This window comes from Heterodontus francisci, chromosome 23, assembly GCF_036365525.1.
Source record: "Heterodontus francisci isolate sHetFra1 chromosome 23, sHetFra1.hap1, whole genome shotgun sequence".
Lineage (NCBI taxonomy): Eukaryota > Metazoa > Chordata > Chondrichthyes > Heterodontiformes > Heterodontidae > Heterodontus > Heterodontus francisci.
Genome location: NC_090393.1, coordinates 67,646,623 through 67,656,589, shown reverse-complemented (window position 1 = coordinate 67,656,589; position 9,967 = coordinate 67,646,623). Strand labels below are relative to the sequence as shown.

General features: G+C 47.6%; 1 protein-coding gene and 1 long non-coding RNA gene across 13 annotated transcripts in view; one reads left to right on the top strand and one right to left on the bottom strand.

The window, feature by feature from the left end:
* The window catches only part of LOC137382889 (uncharacterized), a 54,407-nt gene extending 44,468 nt beyond the window's left edge, over positions 1 to 9,939 (bottom strand). The window contains exon 1 of the long non-coding RNA XR_010977307.1: positions 9,599 to 9,939. This is a non-coding gene — a long non-coding RNA (uncharacterized lncRNA). The remainder of the gene's footprint in view (positions 1 to 9,598) is intronic.
* Positions 1 to 9,967, top strand: part of specc1la (sperm antigen with calponin homology and coiled-coil domains 1-like a) — a 575,263-nt gene that overhangs the window by 151,133 nt on the left and 414,163 nt on the right. The window lies entirely within an intron of this gene.

Genomic DNA, 9,967 nt, shown 5'->3' with positions numbered 1-9,967 from the left:
TCCTCCTCCTGTTGGCCTGACTACACGTTAAAGTTGGTGAAGTGATTTAAAAAAAAATTAATTCATGGGATGTGGGCGTTGCTGGCTTGGCCAGCATTTATTGCCCATCCCTAATTGCCCTTGAGAAGGTTATGGTGAGCTGCCTTCTTGAACCGCTGCAGTCCATGTGAGGTAGGTAAACCCACAGTGCTGTTAGGAAGGGAGTTCCAGGATTTTGATGCAGCGACAGTGAAGGAACGGCGATATAGTTCCAAGTCAGGATGGTGTGTGACTTGGAGGGGAACTTGCAGGTGGTGATGTTACCATGTATTTGCTGCCCTTGTCCTTCTAGTTGGTAGAGGTCGCGGGTTTGGAAGGTGCTGTCTAAGGAGCCTTGGTGCATTGCTGCAGTGCATCTTGTAGATGGTACACACTGCTGCCACTGTGCGTCGGTGGTGGAGGGAGTGAATGTTTGTAGTTGGGGTGCCAATCAAGCGGGCTGCTTTGTCCTGGATGGTGTCGAGCTTCTTGAGTGTTGTTGGAGCTGCACCCATCCAGGCAAGTGGAGAGTATTCCATCACACTCCTGACTTGTGCCTTGTCGATGGTGGACAGGCTTTTGGGGAGTCAGGAGGTGAGTTACTCGCCTCAGGATTCCTAGCCTCTGACCTGTTCTTGTAGACACGGTATTTATATGGCTACTCCAGTTCAATTTCTGGTCAATGGTAGCTCCTAGGATGTTAGTGGGGGATTCAGCAATGGTAAATCTGTTGAATGTCAAGGGAAAATGGTTAGATTCTCTCTTGTTGGAGATGGTCATTGCCTGGCACTTGTGTGAATATTACTTCCCACTTATCAGCCCAAGCCTGGATATTGTCCAGGTCTTGCTGCATTTCTACACGGACTGCTTCAGTATCTGAGGACTCACGAATGGTGCTGAACATTGTGCAAACATCAGCAAACATCCCCACATCTGACCTTATGATTGAAGGAAGGTCATTGATGAAGCAGCTGAAGATGGTTGGGCCTAGGACACTACCCTGAGGAACTCCTGCAGTGATGTCCTGGAGCTCAGATGATTGACCTCCAACAACTACAGCCATCCTCCTTTGCGCTAGGTATGACTCTAGCCAGCGGAGGGTTTTCCCCCTGATTCCCGTTGACCTCAGTTTTGCTAGCGGTCCTTGATGCCATACTCGGTCAAATGCTGCCTTGTTGTCAAGTGCAGTCACTCTCACCTCACCTCACTCAAGAGTTCAGCTCTTTTGTCCATGTTTGAACCAAGGCTGTAATGAGGTGAGGAGCTGAGTGGCCCTGGCGGAACCCAAACTGAGTGTCACTGAGCAGGTTATTGATAAACAAGTACTGCTTGATGGCACTGTTGATGACCCCTTTCATCTGATGATTGAGAGTAGGCTGATGGGGCGGTAATTGGCCGGGTTGGACTGGTCCTGCTTTTTGTGTACAGGGCATACCTGGGCAATTTTCCACATTGCAGGGTAGATGCCAGTGTTGTAGCTGTACTGGAACAGCTTGGCTAGGGGCGCGGCAAGTTTTGGAGCACAGGTCTTCAGTACTATTGCCGGATTATTGTCAGGGCCCATAGCGTTTGCAGTATCCAGTGTCTTCAGTCGTTTCTTCATATCACGAGGAGTGAATTGAATTGGCTGACGTCTGGCATCTGGAGGACTTCAGGAGGAGGCCGAGATGGATCATCAACTCGTCACTTCTGGCTGAAGATTGTTGCAAATGCTTCTGCTTTATCTTTCGCACTGATGTGCTGGGCTCCCCCATCATTGAGGATGGAGATATTTGTGGAGCCACCTCCTCCAGTTAGTTGTTTAATTGTCCACCACCATTCACGGCTGAATGTGGCAGGACTGCAGAGCTTAGATCTGATCCTTTGCTTATGGGATCGTTTAGCTCTATCTGTCGCATACTGCTTATTCAGTTTGGCACGCCGATAGTCCTGTGTTGTAGCTTCACCGGGTTGACACATCATTTTGAGGTATGCCTGGTGCTGCTCCTGGCATGCCCTCCTGGACTCTTCATTGAACCAGGGTTGGTCTCCTGGCTTGATGGTAATGGTAGAGTGGGGGATTTGCCGGGCCATAAGGTTACAGATTGCAGTTGAGTACAATTCTGCTGCTGCTGATGGCCCACAGAGCCTCATAGATGCCCAGTTTTGCATTGCTAGATCTGTTCGAAATCTATCCCATTTAGCATGGTGATAGTGCCACACAACACGATGGAGGGTATCCTCAATGTGAAGGCGGGACTTCGTCTCCACAAGGACTGTGCGGTGGTCACTCCTACCCATACTGTCATGGGCAGTTGCATCTGGCAGGCAGATTGGTGAGGACGAGGTCAAGTATGTTTTCCCCTCTTGGTTTCCTCACCACCTGCCGCATCCCCAGTCTAGCAGATATGTCCTTTAGGACTTGGCCAGCTCGGTCAGTAGTGGTGCTACCGAGCCACTCTTGGTGATGGACATTGAAGTCCCCCACCCAGAGTACATTTTGTGCCCTCACCACCCTCAGTGCTTCCTCCAAGTGCTGTTCAACATGGAGGAGTACTGATTTATCAGCTGAGGGAGGGCGGTAGGTGGTAATCAGCAGGAGATTTCCTTGTCCATGTTTGATCTGATGCCATGAGACTTCATGGGGTCCAGAGTCAATATTGAGGATTCCCAGGGCAACTCCCTCCCTACTGTATACCACCGTGCCACCACCTCTGGTGGGTCTGTCCTGCCGGTGGGACACAACATACCTGGAGATGATGATGGCAGTGTCTGGGACATTGTAAGGTATGATTCCGTGAGTATGACTATGTCAGGCTGTTGCTTGACTAGTTTTTGGACAGCTCTCCCAACTTTGGCACATGCCCCCAAATTTTAGTAAGGAGGACTTTGCAGGGTCGACAGGGTTGGGTTTGCTTTTGTCGTTTCTGGTGCCTAGGTCGATGCAGGTGGTCTGTCCAGTTTCATTCCTTTTTATTGACTTGGTAGTGGTTAGATACAACTGAGTGGCTTGATAGGCCATTTCAGAGGGCATGTTGGAGTCAACCGCATTGCTGTGGGTCTGGAGTCACATGTAGGCCAGACCAGGTAAGGACAGCAGATTTCCTTCCCTAAAAGACATTAGTGAACCAGATGGGTTTTTACAACAATCGACAATTGTTTCATGGCCATCATTAGACTAGCTTTTAATTCTAGATTTATTAATTGAATTCAAATTCCACCTTCTGCTGTGGTGGGATTTGAACCCAAGTCCCCAGCGCAATACCCTGGGTCTCTGGGTTGCTAGTCCAGTGACAATACCACTACGCCACCGCCTCCCCTATGATCTCCCCCTCCACGGGGAGGTGGGATGGGCAATAAATGCTGGCTTAACCAGCGACGCCCAGATCCCATGAACGAATAAAAAAAAAAGTTAAACACCGAAGTAAAACAACTTGACATGCTGTGTCGATAGAGAGAGAAAAAAAGGCTGTTCTCAAACTCTAAAGATTCTTCAGTAAAAAAAAAAGGGTAACATGCACATTAAGAACTAAATTTTTAACTTATTTGTCTCCCAGTTCCTACTATTTTCACTGTCTAATGGCAGCTGACAATAACACCCAAGTGCACAAAAATACAATAATTTACAGTTGATTTTCATCCGTTTGTGCCACCGTTCCCCCTCGGAGGAAAAAAATTGAATTCTATCTCAATTTTTTTCTTAATGTGTTTCATTTAAAGGAACGAAAGGAGAGGTATCCGTCCATTCTCTCATTCACACTCAAAGGTTAAATACATTGGGTTATCTGATGCAATCTCTGATCCTAGCCGATCCTAAATTGGTTACACTCAGGACAAGCAGTTGGCAGTGACGTTATTCTTTCTTGCGGTGTGAGTGATTTTTAGATTGAAGGGCTGCAGGAGCAAACTCCGGTGGAATAACTGGGCATTGGTGGCTTTGAACTTCTCTAGGAATTTCAGAGGGTTGTGGCCCATGTATACTCTGGTTTCTCGGTTTCCATGGCGCACATAGATCTCAAAATGTTGGGGAGCTAATAGGAGACTCCAGGTTTCTTTCTCGACCATGGAGTACATTTTCTGGTGTCTGTTTAGTTTTTTGGAGAAATATTCAATTGGACGCTCGATCCCAGAATCATCCTTCTGGAGTAGGACTGCTTCCACTCCTAAATCACTGGCATCGATGGCCACTCTAAAAGTTTTGCTGAAGTCTGGTGCAGCTAATATGTCATCATTTACTAGGATGGCTTTCAATTTTGTAAAGGCCTTCTGGCACGCCTCTGTGCATATCACTGTTACTTTTTCTTCAGAGCTTCTGTTAGTGGGGCACCTAGGGTGCTAAAGTTTGGCACAAACTTTGTGTAAAACCCACACATCCCTAGGAATCGCCTGATTTCCCACTGGTTCTTGAGCGTGGAGAATTGGCTTCGTGTTGTTGGGCAGTTCCCTATCCCACTGCATGACCCAGGTGAGTCACTGGCCTCAGCAAACTTCCTTTTTCCCAAGTTCAGCACAAGGCTTGCCCTCTTCATACCCTGGAACACAGCCTCCAGGTGATTTAAATGATCATCTGAGGTGTCGCTGTAACTGATCATGTTGTCCAGGCATGCAGCACAATTGCTAAGTCCAGCTACCACCTGGTTTGTCAACCTCTGAAAGGTTGCTGGGGCATTTTTAGGATCAAAGAGCATAACCTTACACTGATATAGGCCATTCGGGGTGACAAAGGCCGAGATTTCTCTCACTCTCTTGGGGGGGCATGAGGACTTGCCAGTACCCTTTTAAACAGTCAATTTTGCTGAGGTTGGCCAAGTGGCCCACCTTATTTATTCAATCCCCAGGGCGTGGGATTGGATAGGAATCGGCGCTGGTTACTGCGTTTACTTTTCGATAATCAGCACAGAGCCTTGTGGATCAAAGAACTGTACAGCATAGGAACAGGCCATTTGGCCCTCCAAATCTGCATTGATCTTGATGCCTGTTTAAACTAAAACCTTCTGCACTTCCGGGATCCTTTTCCCTCTGTTCCCATACTATTCATGTTTAAGAGGCATCTTGACAAATACGTCGCTATCGTACCTGCTTCCACCACCTCCCCCGGCAGCAAGTTCCAGGTACTCATCACCCCCTGTGTTTAAAAAAAAAAAAACTTGCCTCGCACATCCCCTCTAAACTTTGCCCCTCACACCTTAAACCTATGTCCCCCTCGTAACGGATTGTTCCACCCTGGGAACAAGCTTCTGACGATCCACTCTGTCCATGCCACTCATAACTTTGTAAACCTCTATCATGTCGCCCCTCCACCTCCGTTGTTCCACTGTAAACAATCCGAGTTTATCCAACCTCTCCTCATAGCTAATACCCTCCAGGCTAGGCAACATCCTGGTAAACCTCTTCTGTACCCTCTCCAAAGCCTCCACATCCTTCTGGTAGTGTGGCGACCAGACTTGTACGCAATATTCCAAGTGTGGCCTAACTAAGGTTCTGTACAGCTGCAGCATGACTTGCCAATTTTTATACTGTATGCCCAGACCAATGAAGGCAAGCATGCCGTATACCTTCTTGACTACCTTATCCACCTGCGTTGCCACTTTCAGTGATCTGTGGACCTGTACGCCCAGATCTCTCTGCCTGTCAATACTCGATCCATCCGGCTTTGGGACCAGTTCAATAGGGGAGCTCCAACTACTTTAACTAGGCTCAATTATATCATTATCCAGCATGTACTAGATTTCCTGTCTAACCTGTGTTAGCTTGTCGGTCTCAGCTGGTAGGGGCTTTATTTGATTGGTAGTGTCTTACGTCCATGTTGTGAACAGCTAGGGTGGTACACCCTGGCTGATCTTTACATATTTCCTTAAATTTTCCCAGCAGGGTGGCTGGGTCCTCCCACTGCATTTGGGTTAGGTGTGCCATCTGGGTGGTTAAGTCTTCCGACGCTACCGTGTTTTCCAGTCTGGTAGCCGGGGATTCAACTGGGGTCATCTCCTCCTCAACTGGCTTTCCCTGGCTGCCCTCAGATATTTCCACCCTTTGGCAAACACCCACCAGTTGACTGGGTTCTCGGCTGTAATATTTCTTAAGCATGTTAATGTGGCATAACCGGTGCTGTTCCTCTTGTTATGGGTGTGGATCAGGTAATTAACTGTGCTGACCTGTTTGGCCGCTTGATACGGGCCACTGATTTTGGCTCTGAAAGGGTCAGTGGATAGGGGGCGACAGCACCTCGGACCTGGTATTCTGGTTGGAGGGTCCGGGCCTGGGAATGCCTGTCTGCTTGTTTTTTCATTATTTGCTCAGAGGTTTTTAAATGCTCTTTGGCCACCGTGCAGGCATAGCAGACGCGTTCCTGGAAGCTGGAAACATGCTCCCACATGGGAGTGTCTTCCTGGTGTTCCAGGAGTTTCACTTTCTGTAGCTTAAGGAGGCCCAGTACCTCATGCCCATAAATTAATTCAAAGGGACTGAAGCCTGTGGACTAATTTGGGGAGTCCCTGGTGGCAAACAGCAGAAACCCTGAACCCTTGTCTTAGTCATGTGGATACTCAGAGCAGTAGATCCTAATCATGGTTTTCGGGGTCTGGTGATACCTCTCTAGCACTCCTGGGACTGAGGGTGATACCCTGAGGACATCAGCTGGGTGATTCCGAAGCTGTGTACAACCTCCTGAAACACTCGGGACATAAAGTTGGATCCGTGGTCTGTTTGGATTTTCCTCGGTAGACTGTACTTGAAGAACTGGGTTAGTCCTTCGATCGCTGCCTTGGCTGTGGTTTTTTTGAGAGGTATAGCTTCGGGGAATCAGGTGGCTAAATCCATTATGGTGAGGAGGTATTGATAGCTAGTTTTGGGTAGTGGCCCCACACAGTCAATGAATATTCGGTCAAATGCCAGGATAGGTTTGAGGGGGCCGGTTTAATTGTAGCTTGGGGTTTGCCTGCAACCTGGGCAAGCATGGGCTAAAGTTTTCCGAGTGCCCACATGTTCATCCATAGGATAGCATAGGTTATCCTTACAATCTCTTGCCGGTATTCTGCGGGCACTAGAAACTGGTGGAGCACTGTCCACTCCTCTGTAGGTCTCCTGGGAGGTCTCCACTTCCGCATTACCACCCCATCTCGCAGGCAGTAATACTCAGGGATCGGGGTGGTCTCTGCCTTGGAGCAAGGAGTCTGTGCTATGCATTTTATTTCAGGATCTGCCTGCTGGGCGTTAATTAGAGGGGCTCAGTTGAGCACCTTATCCCTTTCAGAAAGGCCCTTAAAGAAAGTTTCAGCTAACCAGGCCTCTGGCTCGTCCAGCTGGGGCACTGATTCCCTCTCAACTAATATGGCCTGGCTGGCTTGGGACTGAGTCACTATGCAATTGGTGAAGCTCCCTGGTATTTTCTCCTGTAGTTTTTCGGTTTCCCTGGTTTTGCTGGGCTGGTCTAAGATTATCGAAATTACTGTTATCTTGCTGCCGGCCAAGTCATTCCCCAGTAGGAAGTCTATCCCTGCCACCAGTAATTCTGAGATAATTCCTATGGTTACAGAGCCTGAGACTAGGTTGCACTGTAGGTGGACCTGATGGAGGGGGACAGACGGGTAACCTCCCCCCACTTTTGATCAGGGCCTTGGCTTTCATGGAGGTTTTGGCGGAGGGGGGGGTGGGGTGAGGTGCGCGGGGCATAGGCTGTTTTCTAATATTAAGGACTGAGTGGCCCCTGTATTCCTGAGCAGCATAATGGACTTGCTCACCTCCCTGGGATGGGTAGGGGGACCCGGTTCCTGCGAGGACAAAACTCCGTTAACTCTTGAGGATTTTGTCCGGTCCAGCAACGCATAGGGTAATACCCTCGGAGGGTCTAGGTTCTACAGTGAGTGCTCCTGCCTGTCCTGTTATGCTCTTTACTGGGGTGTCCTCCTTGGGGCCACCCCTATGGAGACCCACTGGCTTTCCGTTTAGCCTCCAGCATTTGGGCCTAGAGTTTGTTGCAGTGGGAGCACACTGGTCTCCAGGGTTTCTCTTTCTGGCTTTGGGGTGGACTCTTCGCAACTTGGTTTGCACTCCCTTTCCAAGTGTGGCTCCCTTTCTATCCCACTCTCCCTTCTTATCCTCCCACTGATTTCAGGGATGGCTTTGAAAGGGTCTGCCTGAGTTGCCAGGCCTATGCAAGAGGGCATAGCTATCGGAAGTGACTGCGGACTCTCTGCTCCTCTAAGTGCATTCTCGGGTTGGGGGTAGGCAATTTTTGAATTCCTCCTGTGATATTAATTCGCGTAATTCATCATAGGTGCACTGTATTTTTATAGATTGGACCCACCAGTTGAATGTGATTTTGCTTTTGTGTTTCAAATTCCAGACAAGTCTACATCATTTCTTTTGAGCATTCCTGAATTGCTGGCGATATGCTTCTGGGACCAACTCGGATGCACTAAGGATGGCTGCTTTGGTCTGCTTGTAATTAGTGGACATTTCGGGGGTCAGCATAGAAATAGACCTCCTTGAGCTTTCCCTGTTAACTGACCCTGAAACATTAGGGTTCACATTTCTTGTGGCCATCGTAGCTGTCCTGCTACCTTCTCGAAAGTGGCAAAAAAGATTCCACCTCATCCTTTTCAAATTTTGGTATGGACTTAGCATACTTAAGAGCCTCAAAGCTTGATTCTGGGTTAGGGAGAGTTGGGTGTTTACTGGGTGAAGATAGATTTTCCCTAGCAGCCTCCATCTGTCTCACACCTCTCTCTGCTTGACCCTTCAGCTCCATTTCCAATTTTTTTTTTGGCTGGAAAACCCTTTCTCTCCTTTTTTCTTTCTCTATCTCTCTCTCTCTTTCCCCCCCCCCCACTCCCCTGAAGCTCCAGTTGCATCCTTAAATTTGCCAGTTCCATTCTGGCCATGGGAGATGGGTCAGTTTCAGGAATTAATTCCTCATCTACCTGTTCCTGAACAGGACTGTGTCCTAGGTGCTCAGCCAGCACTTTGAGGAACACATTCATTTCACCTTTCTGGGCAGTTTCACTTGTATCTCCCTAGCTATAGCATTTAACTGGTCTGTACTCAAGTTTGCCAACGTTGCTGCTCCAAAAACAGCTTTGAATCAAAATGTGACATTTTCTAATGTTAGAGTAAGAGGGTTTTTCTGCGATCGTTTTTGTTTTAATCTTTTCGGGGTTACCCGATTTTCCCCTTTTGGCTTCCAGTCAGTTTATTTTCAGTTCTGATTCAGCTCGTTTCTTATTATTTGGTCTTAATCTCATTGGTTTATCCTGGACTTGAGCTCTCAATTTCTGGTACGAACAGGTAGTTTTTAGAAAACAAATTTCTTGATATTTTCAACAATCTGTCAGTAAGCAGATTGTGCTTTAAATTTTTCCTTTTTTTTAAAGAAAAGAAACCCTGATGGCGTATTTCTCCACTCCCCTAGTTTGTGAACCCTGACTTTTAAAGGACAGCAACAACACTGTTTTTAAAGTCTAAAAAGAAATAGGATTTATTAGCACACCCTCTTAAACTTGGGAGGGGGTTAACTTTGCAACGCATGTTCACAAACGTGAAAGGAAAAGGCATCAAAAGGACAAGGACATTTACCAAGTAGAAAATAGCTTAATTACAAACTCACAGGAGTCCCAGTTGAAACCAGAGTCCTTTGTTTTTTTAACTAGCATAAAAGTCCAAAGCTGGAATTAACCAACTGGAAATGCCGAGTGGAGTCGGAGTCGTAGGAAATCTCTTTAATTTCCTTCTTCTGCACTTTTGGAGATCAGCTGAGGCAGCTTAGTTTCTGATTTCATCTTTCCAACAAGAGAGCAGACACACATATTTTGCTGCTTTTCAGACTGTGGCTTTTCTTCTTGCAGCCCCAGAGATAGAGAGGGTTGCAGGACTTCAAGGCAGTTGTTTCTTGTGCGGGCTGTTCTCTTTAACTGAAACTGTTTCAAAATTAGTCTGGCTAAAAGGGTGGCTTCTAGGTCATATGACCGGATCCCTT